The 14415-nt window shown below is 42.8% G+C and overlaps 1 protein-coding gene across 4 annotated transcripts in view; it reads left to right on the top strand.

Moving 5' to 3' along the window:
* Positions 1 to 263: 263 nt before the first annotated feature.
* Positions 264 to 14415, top strand: part of LOC128700160 (oxysterols receptor LXR-alpha) — a 55939-nt gene continuing 41787 nt past the window's right edge. For 2 of the 4 annotated variants that reach the window (XM_053793138.2, XM_053793139.2), the window contains exon 1: positions 269 to 487. The gene's annotated coding sequence lies outside the window, so the exon portion shown is untranslated. Of the gene's footprint in view, positions 488 to 14415 lie in introns of all 4 variants that reach the window. The other 2 variants (XM_053793141.2, XM_053793140.2) reach the window with 2 other exon arrangements.

Here is a 14415-nt window from a genome sequence, read left to right as displayed (position 1 = left end):
TGGTTGCATGTTAACTTCTCTGTTACGTAACACTTGGGTACGTTTCTATACCACGGTAGCAGCATTTATTTGCTCTCTTATATACAGCAAAATTTTATCGCTAGTATGCTTTTGTTATAATGGAGATGATTAGTAAGTGTCTAGGCCAAAGTATGACATGAAATTCTTTATTCATGCGCTAAAATAGATAGTGAATGGCATGTCATCCGGTGAGAGTTGCCAGGCATGTCGTTTTGAACGCCATTTTCAAGGCTGGTGAGCAAGGGTTGGTTGGTGGTTCAGTGCGAGTCTGGCCTCAGCCAGTGTAGGTGTGTGGCAGGTGCTGTCCTCCTTCTCTCCTACTACTCTTCAGTGATATTCCTGGAATCTTAGAGTAACGCACATTGAACTGCTCCCAAAATGAACAATGGTATATGAATTAGGCTTTGGCAAGATTTTCATTCGCTTTTTAATTAGACTTCATTAACAGTTGGCTAGAAGATTTAGGGTAAGTGAATATGGCACCCCTTTTTACCATATTTAAACTAGTGTCATGTATTTAGACAAGAACCATTATGGTTTGTTTTAATTTAATATACGTATCCGATAATGAATTACTTTAAATTGTATGTGCCATTAATGAGTTTGCGCTGTACTACGTTAAATACATATAACAAATCGGGAGGTTTATTATATTTAATATAATATAATTTGTACATAATGAAGACAAGAACGGAAGATGACTTTTGGTCCTTGGGTGTAACAGGCCCACCGCTATACCACAGCCATGAAATTTAACTGAACGATTTTTATAGCTGCACTTCTGTGACATGATTGTATGGACAACACTGACCCTATGATGTCATCTCGCCTCCCTTGAAACTTTCGTGAGGTCATAGCTAGTGCTGTCTAAGCATGTCAGAATTTTTTACGTCATCCTGTTGTAAGCTTTGTGGCTCAGTGGTACAACGTTAGGCCTGCTACATGCAGGGACCATGGTTCGACTCCGTCCATTTTACTGTTTAGTCAGTGACTCAATCCCATTTATTTATTCCCACTGAAACTCCTACCACCCTTCAGCTTTGTTTCACTTAGGACATCCAGTTTCTTTTCATTAATAACATCCACAATGTTTTTTTCCCGCGCTACATCCACGCATATTCAAACATTCGAACTTAAAGGTTTTCTTTTATTATAGTAAGCTATACGGGAAAAGGGGTTACTAGCTCATAGCTCCCGGCACTTTGGTTGACTTACAACGCTCATGGCTTAAGGAGGAAAGATTCCTATTACATTTCCCCATGGATATGAGAGGAAAATAAGAACTATGAAAAAGATCAAGGTAAACTCCGATGAGCGTGTATACATAAGCGTGTACATGTACGTGTAGTGTGACCTAAGTTTAAGTAAAAGTAGCAAGATACACCTGTTATCTTGGAGTTTGAGACAAAAAAAAAAGCGCTCCTATCATAAATACAGATTTCTGTCATACACTCGTTTGGCACGACAGTAGTACTTCCCTGAGTGGATGCTGTCTACCAACCAACTAATATATATTACCTGGAGAGAGTTCCTGGAGAGAGTTCCGGGGGTCAACGCCCCCGCGGCCCGGTCTGTGACCAGGCCTCCTTAGGTCAGTGTCCCAGGATGCGACCCACACCAGTCGACTAACACCCAGGTACCCATTTTACTGATGGGGAACATAGACAACAAGTGGAAAGAAACACGTCCAATGTTTCTACTCTGGCTGGGAATCGAACCCAGGCCCTCACCGTGTGAAGCGAGAGCGTTAACCACCAACGCTCTTGTATGAGTGTGAGGCATGGGTTGTGAATGTTGCAACAAGGAGAAGGCTGGAAACAGTGGAGATATGTCTGAGGGCAATGTGTGGTGTGAATATAATGCAGAGAATCCGTAGTTTGGAGATTAGGAGGTGTGAGATTACCAAAACTATTATCCAGAGGGCTGAGAAGGGGTTATTGAGATTGGACATGTAGAGAGGATGGAACGAAATATAGTGACTTCGAGAGTGTATAAATTTGTAGTGGAGGGAAGGCGGGGTAGGGGTCGGCCTAAGAAAAGTTGGAGGGAGGGGAGGGTAAAGGAGGTTTTGTGTGCGAGGGGCTTTGACTTCTAGCAAGCGTGCGTGAGCGTGTGAGATAGGAGCGAATAGAGACAAATGATTTTTAGGACTTGACGTGCTGTTGGAGTGTAAACAAGGTAACATTTATGAAGGGATTCAGGGAAACCGGCACGCCAGACTTAATTCCTGGAGATGGGAAGTACAGTGCCAACACTCTGAAGGAGGGGTGTTAATGTTGCAGTTTTATAACCGTAGTGTAGTCATGCCTCTGACAAGACAGTGATGGAGTGAATGATGGTGAAAGCTTTTCTTTTCGGTCCATCCTGCCTTGGTGGGATACGGCCGATATGTTAATAAAAAAAAATGTTATATTCACATAAAATGTCTATCATGCATACATTCATTCAGGTAGACCTGGACAAACTTCAGTAATGGTCAAACAAAGGGTTACTGTTATTTAACCATATAAAGTACAAGGTCTTGAAAATTGAGTGGAGAGACAACCGTACATCGTATACAGTTTGAGGAGCGAAGAACTACAGATGTTACCCAAGGAGAATGATCTTGGAGTGATTATCACACCCAACATACCGCCAGAGGTGCACAAATTGAGTAATATATGTAGTATATGCGAGGATAGCTAAACTCAGAATTGCCTTTAGAAACATTCGAGAATCTTTTAGGACTCGACACGACATATTTTAGGCCTATCATGGAGTATGCAGCACCAGCATGGAGCCTCACCTGATTAGGTATGTACGAAAACTAGAAAAAGGTCCAAAGGCTTGTAACAAGACTAGTCCCAGAGCTGAGGGGATTATGAAGAGAATAAAGGGACTAAACTTAGACAGCTTTAGAAGGGTTAGGGGAGACATGTTTGGAACATCCCCTTAAGGGAGGTTCCTTGACGCTGGTGAGGGGCTCTTGATCTTGGGAATTGGATCTGTGCTCCAGTTCCCTGAATTGAGCCAGAATACCTTCCATCCCCGTCCCTACAGGCGCTGTATAATCCCTATGGGTTTAGCGCTCCCCATGATTATAATAGTTTAGAACATAAAAGATACTCAGTTTTGCCATAGCAGATAGGGAAATGAGAGGCGTAGGAGCGAGGGATTATAGACGGAAACTAATGCCTCGGATGAACCACAGGGATGTTAGAAAATAGTTTTTCAGTCTTAGGGTGGTAAATGGAATGAGCTAATGAAGTGGTAGAGGCGAATTCAAAACATGGTTTCAATAGTAGGTACGAGAGGGTTAGAACACGCAAACGAGAACTGCGAAAAGCCCCAGTAATCACAGTATGCAAAATAATCGCAGAATAAATAATAAATTCCTCTGAGTAAGCATATTAAAATAAGTGATTTGCATTACTATTAAGATACCCTTATACATAACGGAAAAAGTGCTTTGTAAGACTGGGCCAGGGGCAGTCAAGACCCACCCAGGCCACTACCTGACCTTCACAGCTGCATGTACATATGCATTCTCAGCACTTTTGATATACGTTGTCTGTGTAATAAACCTGTTTCTTGTATTCATTTGTTAGTGTATGCAGGTCAGTAAGAGGGTTGTGGGGGGGGGGGTGACTGCTTTACACTCCTGCCCTCCACACGAACATTACCATATTGAGTGCATCTACACATCATTGTCAAGTGTTTGTATCATTGCTCAAATATTGCTTAGACTGATTAACTCTTGATAACTTCATCATGAGTAAGCCTGTTTTCACAGTGGAGATTATATTTAATGTAATGGAAATGTAATAGGTGTTGGCAATCGTAGTTCCCGCAAAGCGTCAGTGGCCCTAGACGCCATGCTGAGTCACGCAGTCCCTCCACCTCTCATGTTGCTTGGCAACTCACCAACCCTTGTTGCTTCTTAGAAACCGAAACGCACTGTTAACAAATTAAGAGAATTGTCTATTATTTTAAATGAAGACATTCAACAAGTGCAAAGATAAGTTGTTTAAATTTTCTCTTTACTCTTGTGTAGCTCTCCTCAAGGGGGTTGATGTTGGTAAGGGCCCCCTTGAGCCAAGGAATATAATATCTTCTACAAATACATGTACGTGGTATACAGGCCTAGCTGACATCAATGACATACTACTATAGAGAAAGCCCCTTGTTATGCACATTTCAGGCAAATTAGGTAAATTTTGTCCCAGGCTGCGACACATACCGGTCAATTAACACCCAGGTACTCATTTTTACTGATGGGTGAACATAGACAACCGGTGTAAGGAAACACGCCCAATGTTTTCACCCTCGCCGGGAATCGAACCAGGACACTCAGTGTGTAAAGTGAAAGCTTTTGCCACCAGGCAATTGAACCTGATTGCCTCCTATACTCCCAAGCGCTGTGTGACACCTATGTTTAGCGCCCCTCCTGTGATTATAATTGATTAGCTGACAAAATCATTTACTGGAATCTTAGTGAGCATGGTGTTCTCACGTTGCTATGGCGACTTTGTGTACTAGACCCAACGCAGTTTTTTTTTTTTTAAACCATACCCAGCCATTCGTATATATTAGCTGTTTAACCTCAAGTGCGTGGACAGCACAATTTAATTGAGCCTCTGAGCTGCAACATCTCATACCTCCTCAGTGCAGGCACTGTATTTCTCACCTCCAGGACTAATCCCACTAACCTGTTTCCCTAAATCCATTAATGTTTTCTTTCTCGCACCCCAGTAACACGTAGTCTAAAAACACTAATTTCCATTTCTTCACTGAGCTAACGCTCGCATGCCTGGAGCCCTCTCTTCACACGCTGAGGGTCCGTGATTCGATTCCCGGCAAGGATGGAAACATTGGTCGTGTTGACACCTGTTGTCCCTGTTCATCCATCAGTAAAATGGGTACCTGGGTGTTAGTCGACTGGTGTGGATCGCATCCTGGTACAAAATTGGTCTAATTTGCCCGAAATGATCTTCTCATAACAAGGGGCTGTCTGTATAGTATTATGTCATTGATGTCAACTAGGCCTGTATAACTTGTAGAAATAAATATATAATTGCTAAAAACATCCTTCATCCCACCTTTCAAACCCATCCTTTGACTATTTCTCCAGTCTACCCAGGATTCACACACCTTGTTAGCCATCCTTTTCTGTTCCATCCTTTCTAAATAACTAGACCATCTCACCAACCCCTTCACCCTCTGAATACTTCTCCTAACGCCATAAATATTTACTCGCTGCCAGGTTTGAAGCCCATGCCTCGCACCCTTATAATGATGTTGGTAACACTAGTTTCTCCTTGCCTCAGTAGATGAACTCCAATAATTTCTCATAAACTCCTCAACATTCCAGCTACCTTTCCTCTCGTCTAATTGTGGTTTCCTATATGAAAGACGAGATGAGCCCATCTGCCTATACATCCACAATATCCAAGTACGCTCGCTTCCTGCAATGTGAAATCCAAACTTACGTTGCCTAACGTTTTTTTTTACTGTTACTGCTCTTTGTTCTTTTAATTTCCTCCCTTTGTATATCCTCCCAGACACCTCCAGCAAATTTTGCAAGTAACGTTTTATTAAACTTACTTCTCTTGGGACTGGATTCACCACGATAATCCTCATTTGGCACTATATTTGTGAACCAGTTAGGTTGGATATGCAGGCATAATGCCTTCAGGTATGGGTATAATTGCGCAATATGCACATCAAACTTTTATTGGGACTAAGTTTAACGAAAAATAGCACCAATGTGAGCTTCCCATATATAATCTTGCTAAAATGAAAGATGAGATTGGTGCTGTGAAGGGTAAACTTAGTAGTTAATTTGAATTATCGAAAAAAAGTATTTCGTTATTGCAAGATAGTGACCCGAAACAGATTAATACTACAAGGGACGATGCAGTGTCGTCTGCTTACCAAATTGTAGAAGTGTGGGGCACTCGGTTCTTGGACCTTGTATTTTGGCTAGTGACTGTCGGGGTCTACTTCAGACCTTCAGTACTTTTTCCCCTGAATATAATGATAGTAATAATTCAGGCAGGACTTGTTGGATTTTGTCACACTTTATAATCCATGCATTTGTAATTACGTATTTGTAGTTTTTTCTAGTTTTGCATTTTATTTGCTTGGGTCCCTATGGCGTAATCACACACGCTTCAAAATATGTATGACGGTTTGCCTCCAACTATTTGTCCAGCTCCTTTATTTACCTCCCTGAGACTTAAGATATATTTCATAACATAAAATTACGCTTCTTGATGTCTGTGATCATTTGAGTTTGCAACTTCGTGTGCAATTTTGCTCTAGTCTCGAATGTTAAAACAGCACTGCAGCAAACTTGCTTGCCCATTTTAGGCAGGTCTTACCCAGAAATTTATTCCCAATTATCAGTTTGCCTCTCAGGCATAACTGTAGATGTTGCCCTGTTTGTTCTCGGAGTTGGTCTACCCCTCGAGCCCTTTTTCCAGTGCTTGATTTGCTTCCCTCACATGTGTTGTCGGTCATCACTTTCTGTCTCATATCCTATTAACTTCTCATCTTTAGGAGCTACTTGTTAGAATATTCGTGCTCTGTGTCAGTCTTTTCACTCTTTTTGCCATCGTCCGTTGTAAGAGCTTGTTTCCTCTTGAATGTAATTTTTCATATTTTAAAATATCATGGGGCCTCAGGAATGATCCTAGTGGTGCTTCATTTCAGAAAGTTGCCTAGTTGGATGCTTTACCCATCATGGCTTTTTGGTACTTTTAGAGCTATAAAAATCATGTTCCGGCCCCCCACAGCTTGCGGACAGTCTGCGAATCTCTTATTCTGCCTGATTTCTGCCAGTTTTTCATAGAAATAGGTTCGTGAGACAGGATTTGCCTTCTCTAGACTATGCTGGTGTTCCATGATTTTGCTCTATACGATTTCATTTTGACGTTTGATGGATTTAGTTTTCGTGTTAAAGTAACCATGTTAATGGAGCAGAAAGTCACTGGCTCCAACTAGCACAGTACTCCAATCTTTGATTCCTCTTTAACGCTATTCGGCGGATGACAAAATATCGTTATGTAGACGTCACAAACTGTTACAGTATTCTCCTCTATACTTCAAAATAAAAATCTCTAAATACATTAACGTGGCTGTGAGATTCAGACCGTGTTTTAACGCACATCCCCATCTAAAGCAATGCAGACAAGGCCAGGGCACCAGCCAGGTCAGAATATCCATATAAATAAATATTGTCACTGGGTGTGGCTGCTATAGGTACACAAGTCTATATACTACACCAGTACGACCTTTGGAGAGAAATGCAGATGTAGACTGCTTTTTTCATTGATATTACTGTAGATTTTTTTATTTTTTTTTGAAATGCTATAGCAGGTGTGCGAAGGTGGGAGGGTGAAGGTGGGTTTTGGCTACGGGACAACAAAGAAAAACTGAGCATCATGTACCGGTGAGGTTAGGTAACCAACCACCGCCAAGTAGCGGTGAGCCGGGCAACACTGCACTGCATGCTGCGTCAGGATGCTAACGTGGACCCTCTGACCCCCGACGCTCACCCACACAACTTTAAAGTTTAGCACACGCCTATTTTGTCCTTTTGTTCATAGTTCACAACTTTTTTTTTTTGGCTACACAAGAGTTTTTTGTGCCACTGTACCGGGATTACATCACATAAAAGTAGCAAGCAAAGGGATCAACCCCAGTTGCGTTCGGTGTAATACATGAATTTGGCATATTCAGACAAAATAAAATAGAATGATGGCTCTGACGTTGAATTATTGTGAAGGCTTGCAGCTTTGGTCTATGGCCTATCGACTGCATTTAACGTTAGGATACATGACCACAATTTACCTTTACACTAGCATAAAGAATATTTAAAATGAAAATTAAAGTAACCTCGTGTATATACACTTTCACAGTAAATTATTTTAAGGCTTTGTATTCATACTTTTAGGTGAAAAATGTAACAGAAACCTAAGTATTATGAAGAGTACATGTAAAGTATAGAGAGAATCGGAGAAAGTATTGCAGGTCCCACTCGGTAACAGCAGCAGGAGAGGCAGCTGTGAGCGCTCGTGCAATCACTCCTCCCTTAACCCCCCCTTCCCTTCACTCCCCAACACGACGCCGGCGCTGCTCAGTTGCTGTAATATAAGAACAAACGCAAAATATCACTGGAACATGCCTCGGCAGGTCTTGCACGCATCATACCAAACAAATAATTTCTTTAATGGGTTTTTTCATCGAATGTCTCCGCTTTTGTCTCCTCAAGGGGTGAAGGATTCTTGATCCAGGGAATTGAACCTGATCTCCTCTTGGCTCTAACCTAGTAGCTTACCATTCCTCCAGGTGCTGTATGACCCTTACAGGGTTAGCGCTTCCCCGATGAATGTAATAATTCGTGTTTACATAGCCTCTGTACGCCTACATAACTTTTTGTTAGTCTGCTAGAATTTATTTTGGGTACTTAACATTCTTAACCTAAACTAACGTACACAAGGAAGTTATTAAGACTAAGAACGTTGGGAAACTAATGGTGTGCTTAGTGACGACGCTACTTTGTTCCAAGTTCAATCACTAAGTTATAAACCTACATTGTTAGGGGGGAGGGCGGGCGGGCGGGCAAGTTGCAATCCATTGAGTGCTTGGCGAAAATCGGAGACTAAGTACGCTGTCTTTATAAGTAAGTAAATTTATTCAGGTATACACAATACAGTTACATAGAATTATCATACATAGCAGCATATGTGTAGAGAACCTAGGATAACCCAAAAAAGTCAGAGTGACTTATTTCCATTGGGGTCCTTTTACCTTATTATTATAATATAAAGGTTATAATATTTTCTTATTATTCTATAATGAAGATAACATCTTATTATCATACTAAAAAGACTATCTACTACACGAGGGTCATTAAGACTATCTACTACCCGAGGGTCATTACGACTATCTACAATACGAGGGTCATTACTAGGGATAAGGTAAAATTTACACGTATTTTAGCTAAAAATAGAAAATCATTCCCCTCCCTTTCTGTTGCTTCATTCATCAGACACTTGAATACTTTAAGCTTTTATATATTTTTGGATGCAGCAGTTTTGACATTATACTCCCTCGTTTTTATCATAAGGCGGTTGGCTGGTAGTTGGTATGCTGCCACTGCTGGGGTCACTGGGTACCGCCTGTATATGCCTGCCACTTTACTTTAATCAATATTTTAGAGGTTAAAGTATTGTTGCAGTTAATGACGAGGTAGATTGCAGCTTTAATGACCCACGCGCAGATAATGGGTCATAAACCTAGGAATTAACTGCTTATATGATTACAATTATTCAGCTGTATCTTTTTCCATCCCACCTTTACCATGTAGAGATCCTCTCCCCCTCCCCTCTCAACCTCGTCAAGCAAGGTTACCAGACTTGCTCACCACTAGTCTTAACCAGTGATGTAACTTAGGGATTTTCCCAAAAATTTTGGTGTTTTATTCACAAAATTTAGATTTTCGTAATTCCTATTTTTTATTAAATCGTATTTTTGGATCAGTGAAGACCGACTCTCCAAGGAAAACAGTCTGTACTAAGTAATTTGTTCATTTACGCAATGTAAAATAGCTTGATTTCCTTAAGTCCTTGAAAAGGGTACTTTTATACTGGTGAAGGGTTCTTGATCAAAGGAATGAGAGCTAACCCCTTTGGATCAAGCCTGATTACCTCCTATTCTCCAAGTGCTGTATGAGGACTCTTACATGTTTAGTGCTTACATATGATTATATTTGCAAACATGTAATACAATACAGGTACTGACTTAAAAATAATGTAGTAGGTGTGGTCACTGGAACCATGCTGGTTCAGTAGCGAGTCCTCTCACTTCGACCGTTCGACCATGGATCACCTACGGCATAGAAGTATGTTAGGTAAAAGGACACAAGTGTAACTAATGTAACATTTTATTGTGGCAACGGTTCCTCTCTCCAGGAGCTTTATCAAGCCCGGGGAGCGAAACTTTGCCACAAAATGTCAGTTGCACTTGTGTCCTTTTTACCTAACATATTGTCGGTAATCCTACCAATATTAATACCGGCATAGAAGTAGCATAGTTGTATTTGTAGTGGCGGTAATCTCACCTCTTTCCCTCCATCGCTCACTACCGTTTTTCCAACCCTCAGTATCTTATCTCCTCCCCTCACTACCCTCCTTCACACCCAGAGATCGTTTCTCATCTATACTGAGACGAAGTAGCACAGCAAGTATGTTCAAAGGTAACAAATTGGAGATGCAAAATTAGACTACATATTGGTATCGTTTGAGAAAGGTGCATTTGATTTTGTAACTGAGTGGGCGCGCGACCTGCGTATTGAGGAAAGACGGCGGCTCTACAGTCAGGAAAATATTGATTTATCCGGCGTTGGCTGCCTGACCGCTGCATGCAAGCCTTGGTGGCGGCCTGCTGACGTCACGAACTCTCCCCCCCCCCCCCCGCCACAGCAGTACTGCTCTGTTCCCCTTCATAGTGGCCTTGATGATGCTGAAGGGCACTTGATCCAGGGAATTTAAGTAATCATCTTCAGATCATACCTGATTACCTCCACTTCCTCAGTCGTTATAACTAACGCGTTACATACAATAATATAATTCAAATGGAGTAACATGGATTTGAACCCTGGGGTATAGCAGTCACTGAATTGTGGATATAAAATGACAGGTCTTGCTCACTAGTTCAGACACTGTGCAGAGGAAACATTTGCTCTTGACTACGTTTAGCTCGGGGTAGAGTTTTATCAAGTCGTAGAACTACCAACCTGGCTCCTAAGCTCGACTATATATAGCTCTGTGTCATTAGAGTTCTCCAACCAGATCTGGCGAATGTTTGCGTTCGCCTCAAACTTCGACTATATCACACTCCTTTTGCTGTATGTTTTTACCGCAAAATAAGCCGTCACTGCCTGAGCTAGTGGGTGACTTAAACTGAATGTATCTGGTAACAGATAAGCTGGTCGGTCTGACCTTGACCTAAATTTACACTTAACTGCCATGGCTTGATGTGTGATTTGAGCGGGTACTAGAACTGAAATATATTGTATTATATATAATATATAAAGGCCAGCTATGGCTGGGAAGGTTGGCTCGAACGTCAGTTAAGTTGCTAAAGGTTCAGCCTATTCTAGAGAGGTGCATTGAAGCCGGAGAATGGCTCTTGGTCCAAGGAGTTGGAATTATCAGTTTACTATCCCTTTGGGTCAGATGCCCATTTTCGTGAATTACATAACCCCTGGAGCTGTATAGCCCTTGTGGCTTAGCGCTTCTTTTTATTATAATGACCCCTGGAGGTTTAGAGCTTCTCCGTGAATATAATGCTTAATACAGGGGAGCTTCAACGTGTAACATAAGATGGATCCCAGAGCAGCCAACATGCTGCTAATTTCCCAAGATGGAGGTGGTGAAACGCTTCCCATTCCCCAGTAGCTGGTTGGCCTTACAGGTTTAGCGCTTCACGAAGGTAACCCTTCAGCTAGCAGGACATTACAATCATAACTAATATGACCTCTTCAAAGGGGGCTCCTTGGCGTGGTGAAGAGGCTCTTGGTCTGAGGAATTAGACCTGTCGGTCTACTTCCTCAGACCGAACCTAATTACCCCCCAATCCCCCGTTCCCTATCCCATCCTCCCCTTTTTCCTTTCCTTTCCTCCTCCTCCCCACCCCTCCCTTTTGCCCTTCCTTTTTGGCCTTTTTTTTTTTTTTTTTTTTTTTTTTTTCCCACAGGCACGCTAGTTCCTAGGTAGGGGAAAGGGTACCGGGGTCCATCCCATTCCGTTGAGGTTCTTGGCGGTGGCGTAGTTTGCCGTGGAATCTGGATTGCCTGGGGATGTCCTGATCCCTCTCCGGTATCCCGGAGGGTGGCTTCGGGTCTCTCTCGGGCGACGGGTGTTTACCTGGAGTTTGCCTGGAGAGAGTTCCGGGGGTCAACGCCCCCGCGGCCCGGTCTGTGACCAGGCCTCCTGGTGGATCAGAGCCTGATCAACCAGGCTGTTGCTGCTGGCTGCACGCAAACCAACATACGAGCCACAGCCCGGCTGATCAGGAACTGACTTTAGGTGCTTGTCCAGTGCCAGCTTGAAGACTGCCAGGGGTCTGTTGGTAATCCCCCTTATGTGTGCTGGGAGGCAGTTGAACAGTCTCGGCCCCCTGACACTTATTGTATGGTCTCTTAACGTGCTAGTGACACCCCTGCTTTTCATTGGGGGGATGGTGCATCGTCTGCCAAGTCTTTTGCTTTCGTAGTGAGTGATTTTCGTGTGCAAGTTCGGTACTAGTCCCTCTAGGATTTTCCAGGTGTATATAATCATGTATCTCTCCCTCCTGCGTTCCAGGGAATACAGGTTTAGGAACCTCAAGCGCTCCCAGTAATTGAGGTAATCTAGGTCGGCAATTTCACCTGCCTTGAAAGGTGCTGTTAGTGTGCAGCAATATTCCAGCCTAGATAGAACAAGTGACCTGAAGAGTGTCATCATGGGCTTGGCCTCCCTAGTTTTGAAGGTTCTCATTATCCATTCTGTCATTTTTCTAGCAGATGCGATTGATACAATGTTATGGTCCTTGAAGGTGAGATCCTCCGACATGATCACTCCCAGGTCTTTGACGTTGGTGTTTCGCTCTATTTTGTGGCCAGAATTTGTTTTGTACTCTGATGAAGATTTAATTTCCTCATGTTTACCATATCTGAGTAATTGAAATTTCTCATCGTTGAACTTCATATTGTTTTCTGCAGCCCACTGAAAGATTTGGTTGATGTCCGCCTGGAGCCTTGCAGTGTCTGCAATGGAAGACACTGTCATGCAGATTCGGGTGTCATCTGCAAAGGAAGACACGGTGCTGTGGCTGACATCCTTGTCTATGTCGGATATGAGGATGAGGAACAAGATGGGAGCGAGTACTGTGCCTTGTGGAACAGAGCTTTTCACCGTAGCTGCCTCGGACTTTACTCTGTTGACGACTACTCTCTGTGTTCTGTTAGTGAGGAAATTATAGATCCATCGACCGACTTTTCCTGTTATTCCTTTAGCACGCATTTTGTGCGCTATTACGCCATGGTCACACTTGTCGAAGGCTTTTGCAAAGTCTGTATATATTACATCTGCATTCTTTTTGTCTTCTAGTGCATTTAGGACCTTGTCGTAGTGATCCAATAGTTGAGACAGACAGGAGCGACCTATTCTAAACCCATGTTGCCCTGGGTTGTGTAACTGATGGGTTTCTAGATGGGTGGTGATCTTGCTTCTTAGGACCATTTCAAAGATTTTTATGATATGGGATGTTAGTGCTATTGGTCTGTAGTTCTTTGCTGTTGCTTTACTGCCCCCTCTGTGGAGTGGGGCTATGTCTGTTGTTTTTAGTAACTGTGGGACGACCCCTGTGTCCATGCTCCCTCTCCATAGGATGGAAAAGGCTCGTGATAGGGGCTTCTTGCAGTTCTTGATGAACACAGAGTTCCATGAGTCTGGCCCTGGGGCAGAGTGCATGGGCATGTCATTTATCGCCTGTTCGAAGTCATTTGGCGTCAGGATAACATCGGATAGGCTTGTGTTAATCAAATTTTGTGGCTCTCTCATAAAAAATTCATTTTGATCTTCGACTCTGTCTGGTTAGCGGCTTGCTAAAAACCGAGTCATATTGGGACTTTAGTAGCTCACTCATTTCCTTGCTGTCATCTGTGTAGGACCCATCTTGTTTAAGTAGGGGCCCAATACTGGACGTTGTTCTTGATTTTGATTTGGCATAGGAGAAGAAATATTTGGGTTTCTTTCGATTTCATTTATGGCTTTTAGTTCTTCCCGCAATTCCTGACTCCTAAAGGATTCTTTTAGCTTAAGTTCGATGCTTGCTATTTTTCTGACCAGTGTCTCCCTACGCATTTCAGATATATTGACCTCTTTTAGCCGCTCTGTTATTCTTTTCCGTCGCCTGTAAAGGGAGCGCCTGTCTCTTTCTATTTTACATCTACTCCTCCTTTTTCTTAGAGGAATAAGCCTTGTGCATACATCGAGTGCCACCGAGTTAATCTGTTCTAGGCATAAGTTGGGGTCTGTGTTGCTTAGTATATCTTCCCAGCTTATATCTGGAAGCCACCTTTCAGATTCCGGGGGTGGTGGCCGAAGGAGGTATGCTTTGTGGCGGATTTCCGGCCGCCCTCTCTTTTGTCCACCGAGGTAGCTCGGCAGATGTGAGGTTGCTATCCCAGATTGCCGGTTTACTGGCATGATGGGTAGGGTATGGCACGGGTTCCATGCTGCATCTGCGCTACTTGCGGTGCTGAGGTCCTCTTGGGTGCGGAGGGAGATTTCTGGCCCTTTCATTCCTCCTAGGAACTATCCCTCCCCAGTCCCCCCTTTTTTTATTCTTTTTTTTTAATTTTTA

The sequence above is a fragment of the Cherax quadricarinatus genome, chromosome 74 (assembly GCF_038502225.1).
Source record: "Cherax quadricarinatus isolate ZL_2023a chromosome 74, ASM3850222v1, whole genome shotgun sequence".
NCBI classification, from domain to species: domain Eukaryota; kingdom Metazoa; phylum Arthropoda; class Malacostraca; order Decapoda; family Parastacidae; genus Cherax; species Cherax quadricarinatus.
Note: the sequence above shows the minus strand (reverse complement) of the source record. Positions and strands in the feature narration are given on the sequence as shown.